The sequence below is a fragment of the Engraulis encrasicolus genome, chromosome 9 (assembly GCF_034702125.1).
Source record: "Engraulis encrasicolus isolate BLACKSEA-1 chromosome 9, IST_EnEncr_1.0, whole genome shotgun sequence".
Classification (NCBI taxonomy): domain Eukaryota; kingdom Metazoa; phylum Chordata; class Actinopteri; order Clupeiformes; family Engraulidae; genus Engraulis; species Engraulis encrasicolus.
The window spans coordinates 52,016,811-52,027,817 of record NC_085865.1 but is presented as its reverse complement, the minus strand read 5'-3'; positions in this window follow the sequence as shown (position 1 = coordinate 52,027,817).

The following is an 11,007-nucleotide window of genomic DNA, read 5'->3' as shown; positions in this document are numbered from 1 at the left end:
ATCCACAGGAGAAATGTGACACTAGAAGTGAGGCCTCTGCACTTTGTGGCAAGCTGGACACCCTAGAGATAGCTGTCATGGCATACTTTTGGGATACAATACTGCAGCGGTTCCAAGCCACAAGCCTGCAGTTACAGAAGCCTAACATCAACATAAATACGGCAACACAGCTTCTCAGTTCTCTTCGTGATTTTGTGGCAGCACAGAGAGACAATTTTGCCCATTTTGAAAGATCAGCCTTAAGTGTTACTGATTCAGTCTCCCAAGACTACAGACATGATCTCCAGCGCACAAAGAAGCGCAAACATATGGCTGATGAAAGTGCAGAGCCAGATGTTACATTAGGTGGAAAAGAAAAGTTTCGAATTGAAATGTTCAATGTTCTAATTGACAAGCTTGTGTCCTGTCTTGACCATCGGTTAACTGCATACACACCAGGGCTTGACACTGGCACCTGCAAACCGGCCAAATGCTGGTAAAACTTGGCTGTGGCTAGTAACACTTTCAGTGTCACTAGCCAATTTGGCTGGCAGCTTATTCCTTGGTATGACATACACATCATAGTAGCCTATTCTTATGTATCAATTGCTTGCACAGTATTGTAGGGGTAGTTGCGTTTGGATTTACTCCTAATGCGACTATACCAGGAATTGAAGGCAAAATATCTCGTTTGGGAATTTAATTAATGATGAATTAATTATAATTAATAAACCAATTAATTAAAGGTAATTAAAGGACCGTCTCATAAAATCCTTAAGATTATCAATCACAATATTCAACAATAAATTGCTAAACACAGAATTAATAACAAGTTTGTACTGGGATACTCAACAGGGCACAGTGAACAGTAAGGCCTATTCTCTGTGATCAGCTGGGTATGCAAGCACAAAGGTAGATCTGAAGGCAAAATTCTGATAATAGGTTGGTTGGGTGTACAAAGCAACAAGGACAACAAAATGCAATCAAATGATTTACTTTTATTAACTACTAGGATAACTAATAAAACATTACATTCAAAGTCGGATCAATGGGTAAACACAATAAGGCACAAGTATAAAAACAAGAAAGAAATAAAAGGGGAATTGTGCGTGTAGGGGAAATGTGTGTGTGTGTGTGTGTGTGTGTGTGTAGGTGCGTGAGCGTGAACAAAGGGGGAGCGTTAGCCCCGGTTGCTATGGTAGCAAGATGGCGTCCACCACGTGGGCTAGGTTGCTATAGCAATGTAAACAACACGGTGATATTAGCGTTAGCCTCAGAACCAAGAACAATGGGGGTAGCTAGCAGCTACTTAGCAAATAACCGGCGGGGGTTTTCAAGCATTAAAAGTCCTGTGAAGGGCACAAACATGTATCAAAGGTTCTGGAATTAACACTAACAGTTCCGGGTATGATGTGAATGGAATGTGAGCACAAAAGAAATAAAAGAGAGAGAATAGAACACGAATGAAACGGCGAGCTTGAATGTTTGTCACTACAAAGATGGCCGTACACCCGTGTACTCAAAGCAATTAGATTCAGCGTGGCTACAGCTGAGCAGCAGTATTAGCTAGCAGAAATGTCCGGACAAAGGAGGCTATTCAATGAACAGTCTATTATCAGTTATGTGCAAAGTTGTACCGGAAAGGTACCAAAAGGTCCGGAGAAATCTACAAGTCTAACACTCAGAGAGAGAGATAGAGAGAGGGAGATACAAGAGGGAGAGAGAGAGAGAGAGATGTGGGTGTAACGTGTGTGTGTGGGGTTGTGTGTGTCGTGCGTCTTGGCTAGCAGGCCGCTGTTACACAGGGGCTACTAGCGATTGTCCTTAGCTAACCCGTTATCAAAGAGAATCTTTCGAATACGGGCGATACTGTATGAACGCTTGCGAATGCGGTTCATACAAATAATCGCGGCGTACAGAAGGGATTCACGTTGTTAAGGAGTATGCGAGGTAGAAGTTAGAAGCATGCAAACTAACTAAGCAAGAGAGAGAGAAGAGTTCAAAACAATGTCTAAAGAAATTAAAGAACAACACATGTGCACATGAAATAAAGCTTCGAGCTAGATTCAAAGAAACACATCTACTAAACTCTACTCAGAATTAACTAGTCATTTGCCCATGAAAAGTGTCCTACTGATTTTGTAGAGGGGTCCCACGGGAAACGGGTTGTGCCGGCCAGCGACACTGCTTTCGGTTCCAGGGGAAAAGTTCAACACAGACTCCTGTCTGGGTTGGATCAGGGAGGATTCTTTTGCCCTCGAGAGCCGGTGGGCTCGGTCCGACGGAAAAATGTTCAAGATAGAAACGTTCAGGTCTCGAACATGGAAAAACACTGTTCCTACAGTGTTGCTTGCAAGGCGGGATGGTTACAGCTGTGATCGGACTAAGGGGGTCTTTCACGAGTTTAAGTTGGCCAAACGAAAACTGGAGCGAAAAGTCTTTGTCCGGGAAAGGGAAAGGGTTGCGCAGTTGAAATCTTCTTAGTCTTATCCGGGATAGGTACAGTCTTACAGAGGCTTGTCCTCTTCAAAGAGCGGGTTTTCAGAGGGAGAGGGGTACCTGTGCGGCACTCTTTATAGGGAAAACAGCAGGGGGTAACAGGAACCAACATACTTCAGTAGTACATTGCAAACAGTCTCTTTGGGTTCAGCGCCCTCTAGAGGCGCGGGGAGAAATGGCGAAAACACAGGGGAATATCACCTACAGTATTTAAGTCCAAGAAAAAGCTCAGTAACTCAATTTCTACTTCCATTTAGAAAGCAATGCACTCATCTTGCTTTAGCACTTCATCTTTTGAGGCTAGACGTACCCTATCATGATAAAGGAAGAAAAAAACAATGTAAAATCTGTGGCTAGTGGAATACCTGAATGGCTAGTGACTTAGGAAAACCACTAGCCACAATGGCCGGTGGGTGAAAAAGTTAATGTCAAGCCCTGATACACACACTTGACCAATCTTTTTCATGTTCTTTTCATGCCTGATAATATGTCAATCAGTGAGCTCACTTCAAGGGCTGAAGCACTTGCTGAAGCATATCCCACTGATCTAACCATGAGCCTGGCAGATGAACTTGTTCAATTCAAATCATTCATTCCAAAAGAACAAAGATGCCCAAATACAATGCTAAAGACCGTGGTAAATTTGGATTTGCAGTCCACTTTTCCAAGTCTTTACATCGCACTTCGACTGTTCTTGACTCTGCCAATTACGAACTGTGAAGGGGAACGGTCATTCTCCAGAATGGCTCGAATAAAAAATGAGCTCAGGATGAAAATGACCCAAAATCGTCTGAACTCCCTCTCACTTCTTGCAATTGAATCACAGTTTGTGCAACAGCTGAACTTTGATGAGTTGGTAGATGATTTTGCACGAAGGAAGAGCAGAAAGAGACTTTTGTAGGGGAGTGTGTGTCTGGGGGGATGTTGGGTTGGTATGGGCTCGGAGCGGAAGGGGGGAGGGGGGGCCCTTGCAATCTCCTTGCCCCGGGGCCCAGACCCACCTTAATCCGGGCCTGGGCCTAGGCTGTAATTTTGACATTTGGGCTCACCTTTCTTGCAAGAAATCAACAGCAGTTGCTTTCCTTCATCTTGTTTCCCCTATCACTCTTGCCTTTCTATTCTTTTTGTGAAAGCCTGGTGTTTTAGACATCTTTCATTGTTAACCGGCTCCTGCGTTTAATGCATGAAGCGAGTGTTGATTCCGCATATTGTACAATCAAAAGTCCGCGAGAGGGCGAGCTAAACCAATGCGTACTAATAATGGGGGTGTCTGATATAGATTATAGCCTATTTTCAGGCTATGATGTCCAATTTAATAGATGTATTTCCAGAGAACATTGGAATTACATAGATTACCAACATGTATTGACATTATTTTTAAAAAATAAAAAATAATGTTTAAAAAAATGAAAAAAGAAGAACATTTTCCTTAGGGGGCCCCCTGGTGGGCCCCCCAGGTGGGCTGGGCCCTAAGAATGAGTCAGGGGTTTCCCCCCCTGTTCCACGCCACTGCTCCCACGGCCCTCTCAATAGGGACACGGTGCTCCCTGACTAGAAAATTATAGGCGGCATCCCTCGGCTTTCATGAGTGCAAAGACGATTTTGAGGAATGATACATATCTGACAGACACACGCTTTTGACGGATGATGCGTATCTGAGCAGGTCCCTTTCATGTCTGTCAGAGAACGCAAACATTTGAAAATAGATGCAAGTCAGTTTTGTTTACTTTTTCGTTTCCTCAACAGTCAGCGCCAAGCAGGAAGATGTGCGGCGGGCATGACTGTAATATTTTTATTTTTTTATTCGACTGAAAAGAAATGCATTGCGATGTAGATTTGCTTTGATGTGGGGAGAAGCATGCTGGAGGGAATGACCAAAAAGGAAAAAATATCTCTGATTCTGAAATAAACAAGCTATCTCCAAATCACGCCTATCCCTCCACTCTGATCAGAAATTGATAAAGCAGCAATCTATATGAAGGGAAAATGCATTGCACTCAAGACATATTTAATAAAATATAAGAAGAGTCTGGGGCATTCGACATGATCTCTTTTCACTCTTTTTACTGAGGTCATGTTTTAATTTCATTTTAAATAACCTCTCCAAGAAATGTATGGAAATTAATATCCCAGCAGAATCTGAAAACTAAATCTAAAAATAAAATAAATATATGACCCTGGCCCACTCTTTTCATACTTTCATATTCATATTTTAAATTAAGTTTAATTTTGCAAACACAACACAGCATTTAAACTTAATTTCATTTCAACACCTGATGTTATGATATTCCATCAATTATCCAATGTCAATAGGTTACAAAGGGTAATTACTATATGTCTGAGCTGATTTTTTTGGTCCATGAAAAGTGAGAGTTTCATATCTCATCGTCTTATTAGTTGATGAATTCTAGTTGCTGATTTAAGTATTTGATTAGTAGGCCTAATTTTAAATTGTCACTTAATTGCAGGTGTGCTTTTCTTTTGTTGGATGATTTTTCATAAGTCAATTCCAATTAGTAAAACAGACAAAAGGGGTCACAGACAGGCATCATGGACAGTGGTGACTTTAATTAAAAGTGAAGCCATGTTAGAGATGTCCTTAGGCAAGAGGTCAGAAAGACAGACTGACCGTGGGACTTAAAGTAGGCACAGCCGTAGATCTGGATGCGCAGGCCAGTGTGTCCCTGAAGGTCGTGTCGCACCACACTCTCTGTGTTGGAGTTCCCTGTGAACGCCTGTGGAGACACAAACAGGTGACTTTGTTACAGGAATTTATTCACACATTCTGATGACATGCCACACTGCATTATCTGTTTTGTAAATCACTTTGAACGTCTGTGCAGACATAAACACAAAGGGGACTGTGATACAGGATATGGCATTCACACATACTAATAATAACTTGTATTTTTGGGCAGGGACGTTATACAATAGGAGTAGTACAGAGTAGTATTGAGAAGACCAGAGATACAGTACTTCATTGGTCACTTCATTGGAAATCAAAGGAGTTCAGAGGCACAATTTACATATAGTATATCTACGTGTAAATACCACATTGCACCCCCCACATCTGCATACAGTAGATGTAGTGGAACTGAGTTAAAAGGCCACAAAGTGTAATCAGTGATCCATGAATCTGTAATTTTATTGTAATTGGTGCCAAGAGATCTACTTGTGCATTACATGGCCTTGTCTTTTGGAGAGCCATTCAATTCTCTTCCTCTTCCCTCCCCTCCCTATTACAACCCCCCACTAACACATGCACGCACGCACGCAAGCATGCATGCACACTCAAGTTTCGAATGTCAAATTTAACTTCAAGAGTTCTCTCGTTTCGTCTTTTTCTTCTCTTATTCTCTTTTACTTATTCTCTTCTCAATTACCTCCTCCTTCACCTATTCTCTTCTCTTTACCTCTTCCCTCCACTCCCTCCCCTCTTCTCCTCTTGGACAGATGCCAATAGCTCTCCTCTCCTTTCCTCCTCTCTGTCACCTGTCATACGGTCAGCTTTCAAAGATCTCTGAAGCCAATAGTCTTGGGGAGCAAAGGTGACAATAGAGATGTAGAGATGCCAAGATATCTACTCCCTCCAACTCTCTTCTCCTCTCCTCTCCTCTCCTCTCCTCTCCTCTCCTCTCCTCTCCTCTCCTCTCCTCTCCTCTCCTCTCCTCTCCTCTCCTCTCTCTCTTCTCGACTTCTCTTCTCCTTTCCTCTTCCGCACTCCCCCGTCATGTACTCTCCTCTCCTCCACTTCACCATGATCTCTCCTCTCATATCTTGTCCTCCAATTCACCCCTCTTACCTCCACTCTCCTCTCAAGTCTTCCACACCTCACCTGCCAGGCCTCGGGAAGTGGACAGCCAATCATCAGAAGTGGTTCAAAAAAGGATGGACATCTACTATAGAGGCTAGAGCATAGAGGGAGAAGAGAGAAACATGGAGGTGTGAGGAGAGGAGGAGTACGGGGACTGTTGGAGATTGGGGGCTCACAACTTGTGTGGGGAGAGAGATAAGCAATGGAGCACAGAAAGAACACAATTGGCTGATGTAGCTTCCTGTGTGTGATGTGGACCTGACCCCAAGGTTTGCCCAATGGCTTACAGGTCAGGACTCTTTACATTCAATGACTTGCAGCTTGGGAACCGTCCTTTCCAATTCCATTTCGTTGACATGCTGACCTTTTAATAGATGTATTTTTTAGAGTGGTTGCCTTCAAGCATGATGCAAGGAAAATGTTCTAAATTATTGCCCCAGCTGACTGACTTCGTACAAACCTTCACATTTTCAACATACAGCCAAGCTTGTGTCATCTAAGAAAATGGGAAAGAACCTCCATGCTGAATTAATATGGCATTAATATGTGCTTCAAAACACTGCTGTTATCTTAGGTCCCTCATACAAATAACTGCCCACTCATCATAGGTCTGTATAAGCCGTAAGTAGTGGAGGCCCTAAGTACCGGAAGGTTGTGTGTGTGTGTGTGTGTGTGCGTGCGTGCGTGCGTGCGTGTGTACTTGAGTGTTGGAGTGGAGGGGGGCACCTAAGCTGTCAGCAAGTGTGTAATTAGTTAGCCAAATGGTACAGCACCCTGAGAGCTTTAACTGTCTTTCATGTTGCTTAGCCAAGCACCTTCACAATTTCAGACACAAAGGGCTAATCCAAGATAACAGCTCCTCGGACTGCCAGTCATAACTATCAGCCGTTCTTCGTTTATTGGTTTCCCACCGTATAATTAATACCAATGCTACTTTTGTCACAAGACGTCAGAGTCTGTCTTCGGCCGGACCTGTCTGTCCTGTCTGTTTTTTATAAACACCTTGAAAGTTCAAAGTCAAAGGTGGGAGGATAAGAGACAAGACAGTCTACATGCGTACATGTCCTATATATACACATACTTTTCAATAGTTGTGAACAGCTAAGGGCTCATTAAGCAATTTTGGTATCCACTGGAGATTGTGAGTGCTGATTGGAGATCAACAGCTAAACAGAGTGAGGCGTTTGTCATTGAAAGTTCAAGTATAATGAGAGCCTTTGCCCCTGAATGCTCAAATTAGTGAGACCACAAAATCACTATGCCTATGACAGGCAGTGAAGTCTCCAGATTTAACAACATCGCACTGCTTGTGACAGATCCAAAATAACACCTATTGATTCAAATTATTGAGGCAGATCAGATGCCTGGGCTTTTTGTATTTCTTTTCTACATTGAGTTTATTTTTCTTCCCCATTCGCCTTCGCCTCCCTCTCTCTCTCTCTCTCTCTCTCTCTCTCTCGCTCTCGCTCGCTCTCTCTCGCTCTCTCTCGCTCTCTCTCATTCCTGTAACCCTCTTTCAGCAGAGAAAAACAAGAGGATGATCCCAGAGGATTCTGTCCCGCGCGACTTTGCATGGCCACAGAACATAAGAAAAGAAACTTGACTGTTCCAGTTCCTTTGTCATTCTACTGAGAAATGACATCATTTTTTCTGGCTTCTCTCTCTCTCTCTCTCTCTCTCTCTCTCTCTCTCTCTCTCTCAAACATGCACGCACGCACGCACGCACACAGGCACACAGGCACACACACAGGGATGTGATGCTTTATTATCTCCATTGTATTATTGGTGGTGTTTGCCTGAGGGGGTTGTTGGAGCCATGTTACTGGCTACTTTGCTGCAATTTGATTGGCTACTGCACCATCAGGACGCCACCAGACAAACACCAGAAGAGAAGCCACGAGCCATAGGAGCATCTCAGTCTTTTGACCGACACACAGAGATAATTATTTAGATACAGGTAGAATTGTTTGTAAAAAGTATTCTTCTTTTGTGTTATACGTTTATAAGACATCAACCTTATTACGTTTTGGTTTCAAGACTTTGTAGCCTATTTCTGTTTTGTGCTGCATCCAACGAGGATTAAGGCTAGTGAGTGACCTGCACTTACAGGGGTGAATGCGCTGCCTTTATAGTATTGAATTGCTGTAACATACTGCCTTACCAAACAAGAGCACAGTAACTATGCTTCCTGGCAAACTGAGTAAAAGGGTTTTTGAAGTTTCCTTTCTGACCAGACAACTGTTGTGGGCAAAGTGGTGATGACACTTCCATCTAATAGTTTTTAGAATGAAAATGTGTGCATGCACAAAAGACATGCGGAAGGTTGAAAAGTGGTGTATGCTATACCCTGTATAGCACGTCAAAGCATATAACATAAAGCATATAATATATTGTACAGTAAGAACATTACAAATTGCTGAATGAAGAAATGAATTGAATTACCTACTTATATCAATATGGCGAGGTATTATACTTTGCAAGTTTCATCATATTTCGCTAGCCTGGGAACTCCCATACTGCCTTTAGTTCTACACAATCGTTTCGATCTGAACCCTATCCCTAACACCTAGGGTGGATCATACAATCGACACCATCAGTGTCTCACCATGATGGTGCTTAGGTCCATGGGGTGTTTGATGATGTCGTGGTAGTGGTGGTGAAAACCTGAACCCTATCCCTAATCTCACTTGTAATTAGGTCTGGTGTTAACCAGGCAAATATTTCGCAGGCATGGAACAGAAACATAAGTCTGGGCCAGGGCTCACTTGAAAAAGAGAATTCGATTCTCAATGTGATTTTGCTCCCTGATTAAATAAAGGTAAAATACAAAAAAATTAAGAAAATAAATAAGTACAGTCCGTAGCCCCGTGTGCTGTGTGCAGACGTAGAAAGGTGAGGCAATATTTTTATTCTAAGATGCTAAAAGATGACACAGCAGGGTTACGATTATATTTTATTCTTTAAAGATGGCCTCTCAACGTCATTTGATTAATATTGCTGTGTTCCCCATTGTTATTGAATGTGTTACGCGTTGGTCCTGTTTTAAAAAACGTTCTGGTTGCTTTGTTTCAAGCCGTTTTCGAAAGCCAGCAAGGTGGCTTGTGGAGAAACGAGAGGGTGTTCCGTGTTTCTCGTGGAAATGCGTCTCTGATTGGCTCACTCTTCCAGCTCTCGTGGAAATGCGTCTCTGATTGGCTCAGTCCTCCTGTTCTTGGAGCGAATGTAATGGGAAACAGAGTCGCCACTTCTCCGGGTGGTACTGCACTATAGGGGCGCCAACGGAGGCGTGCATACTCCATTCAGGGCTGTGCTCTTTCGACAGCGACCCCTAGGCGAGCTGCAGGCACGGAGCAACCAGAGTGGACCTGCTCTATGGATGAGGCTTTGTGCTGTGTGTGTACCTGAGAGTAGCAACCAGCTGATAGCTAAGCTAAGCTAGGATTCGGGCCACCAGACCTTGCTTGTATTGGAAACAAGCAGAAAAAAATTGCTCGACATGTTTTTAGAAAAATGGGTCGACATAAACCTTTGTGGCCAACGCCTTCTTTCGACGTGACGAAACACAGAAAGGCTTTCGTGATCCGCTCGTTTCTCTGCATTATTTATGTCAATTGGTAAACACTGGGAAACACAGCCAGGCGAGGTGACGCCCCGCTATGACAGCCTTGCAAGTGAGTTTAACTTGGGGTGACCGTCCGATTTTCAAAAGGAGTGAGTAAAATTGTGTTTAATCGGAAGTTGGCCTTTAAGACCAACTCTGCCAAGTCATGGTCTTGGGTTAAACAACAGTGGGTCCGGAGATGGGGGTCAAAGAGGGGAGTGTTAGCTGCCAAAGGGAGTAAAGAGCCAGGGCCTGGTCTGGATGGCTGAGGGAGTAAAGAGCCAGGGCCTGGTCTGGATGGCTGTCTGAGGGAGATCATTATCCCTCTACTGCACTTACAGGGGCCGCCGGAGACAGAGCCCTTTCTTTTACCCGCTTCAGGTCACCTATTAGGGCTTACAGAGATACTGTCTCCCCCACTCAAACAGACTTCCAGACTGATGATGACACAGGCAGTGAGGCAGAGTGTGTAGTGTGCACATACGGGAGGGAGGGAGAGAGACAGAGACAGAGAGACAGAGAGACAGAGAGAGAGAGAGACAGAGAGAGAGAGAGAGAGAGAAAGAGAGAGAGAGAGAGAGAGAGAGAGAGAGAGAGAGAGAGAGAGAGAGAGAGAGAGAGAGAGAGAGAGAGAGAGAGAGAGAGAGAGAGAGAGAGAGAGAGAGAGAGAGAGAGAGAGAGAGAGAATATGGTATACAAACTTTTTTAACCAGGCCAAACCATTATTAAAATATTGTTTCGATTCACAGAGACAGAAGGCGCCTGTTGCACACACATCTCCATCTAACCTGAAACAACCCGGACAAGCTCAACACAGTATTAAAACAGGCTGTATTTTCCCCCGGCTTTAAATGAACTCAAACATGCTTGTCAGAATGAAGTAGGGATGGCACAAACCGCACCGAAAACCGAAACCGTACAATTCACACACATACCGAACCGAACCGTGCAATCCATCGCAAACCGCAATTCATGTACTGCCCAGAAAAATATGTAAAACAGAGATTCTAGGAGTATCTTATCCAGTCTCTCTGATTAAAACATTAGCGTATAAGACCAAATCAGAGGATGACACAATTAAAGGAGAAGTCCAGTTTTTTGAACATTAAGGTCA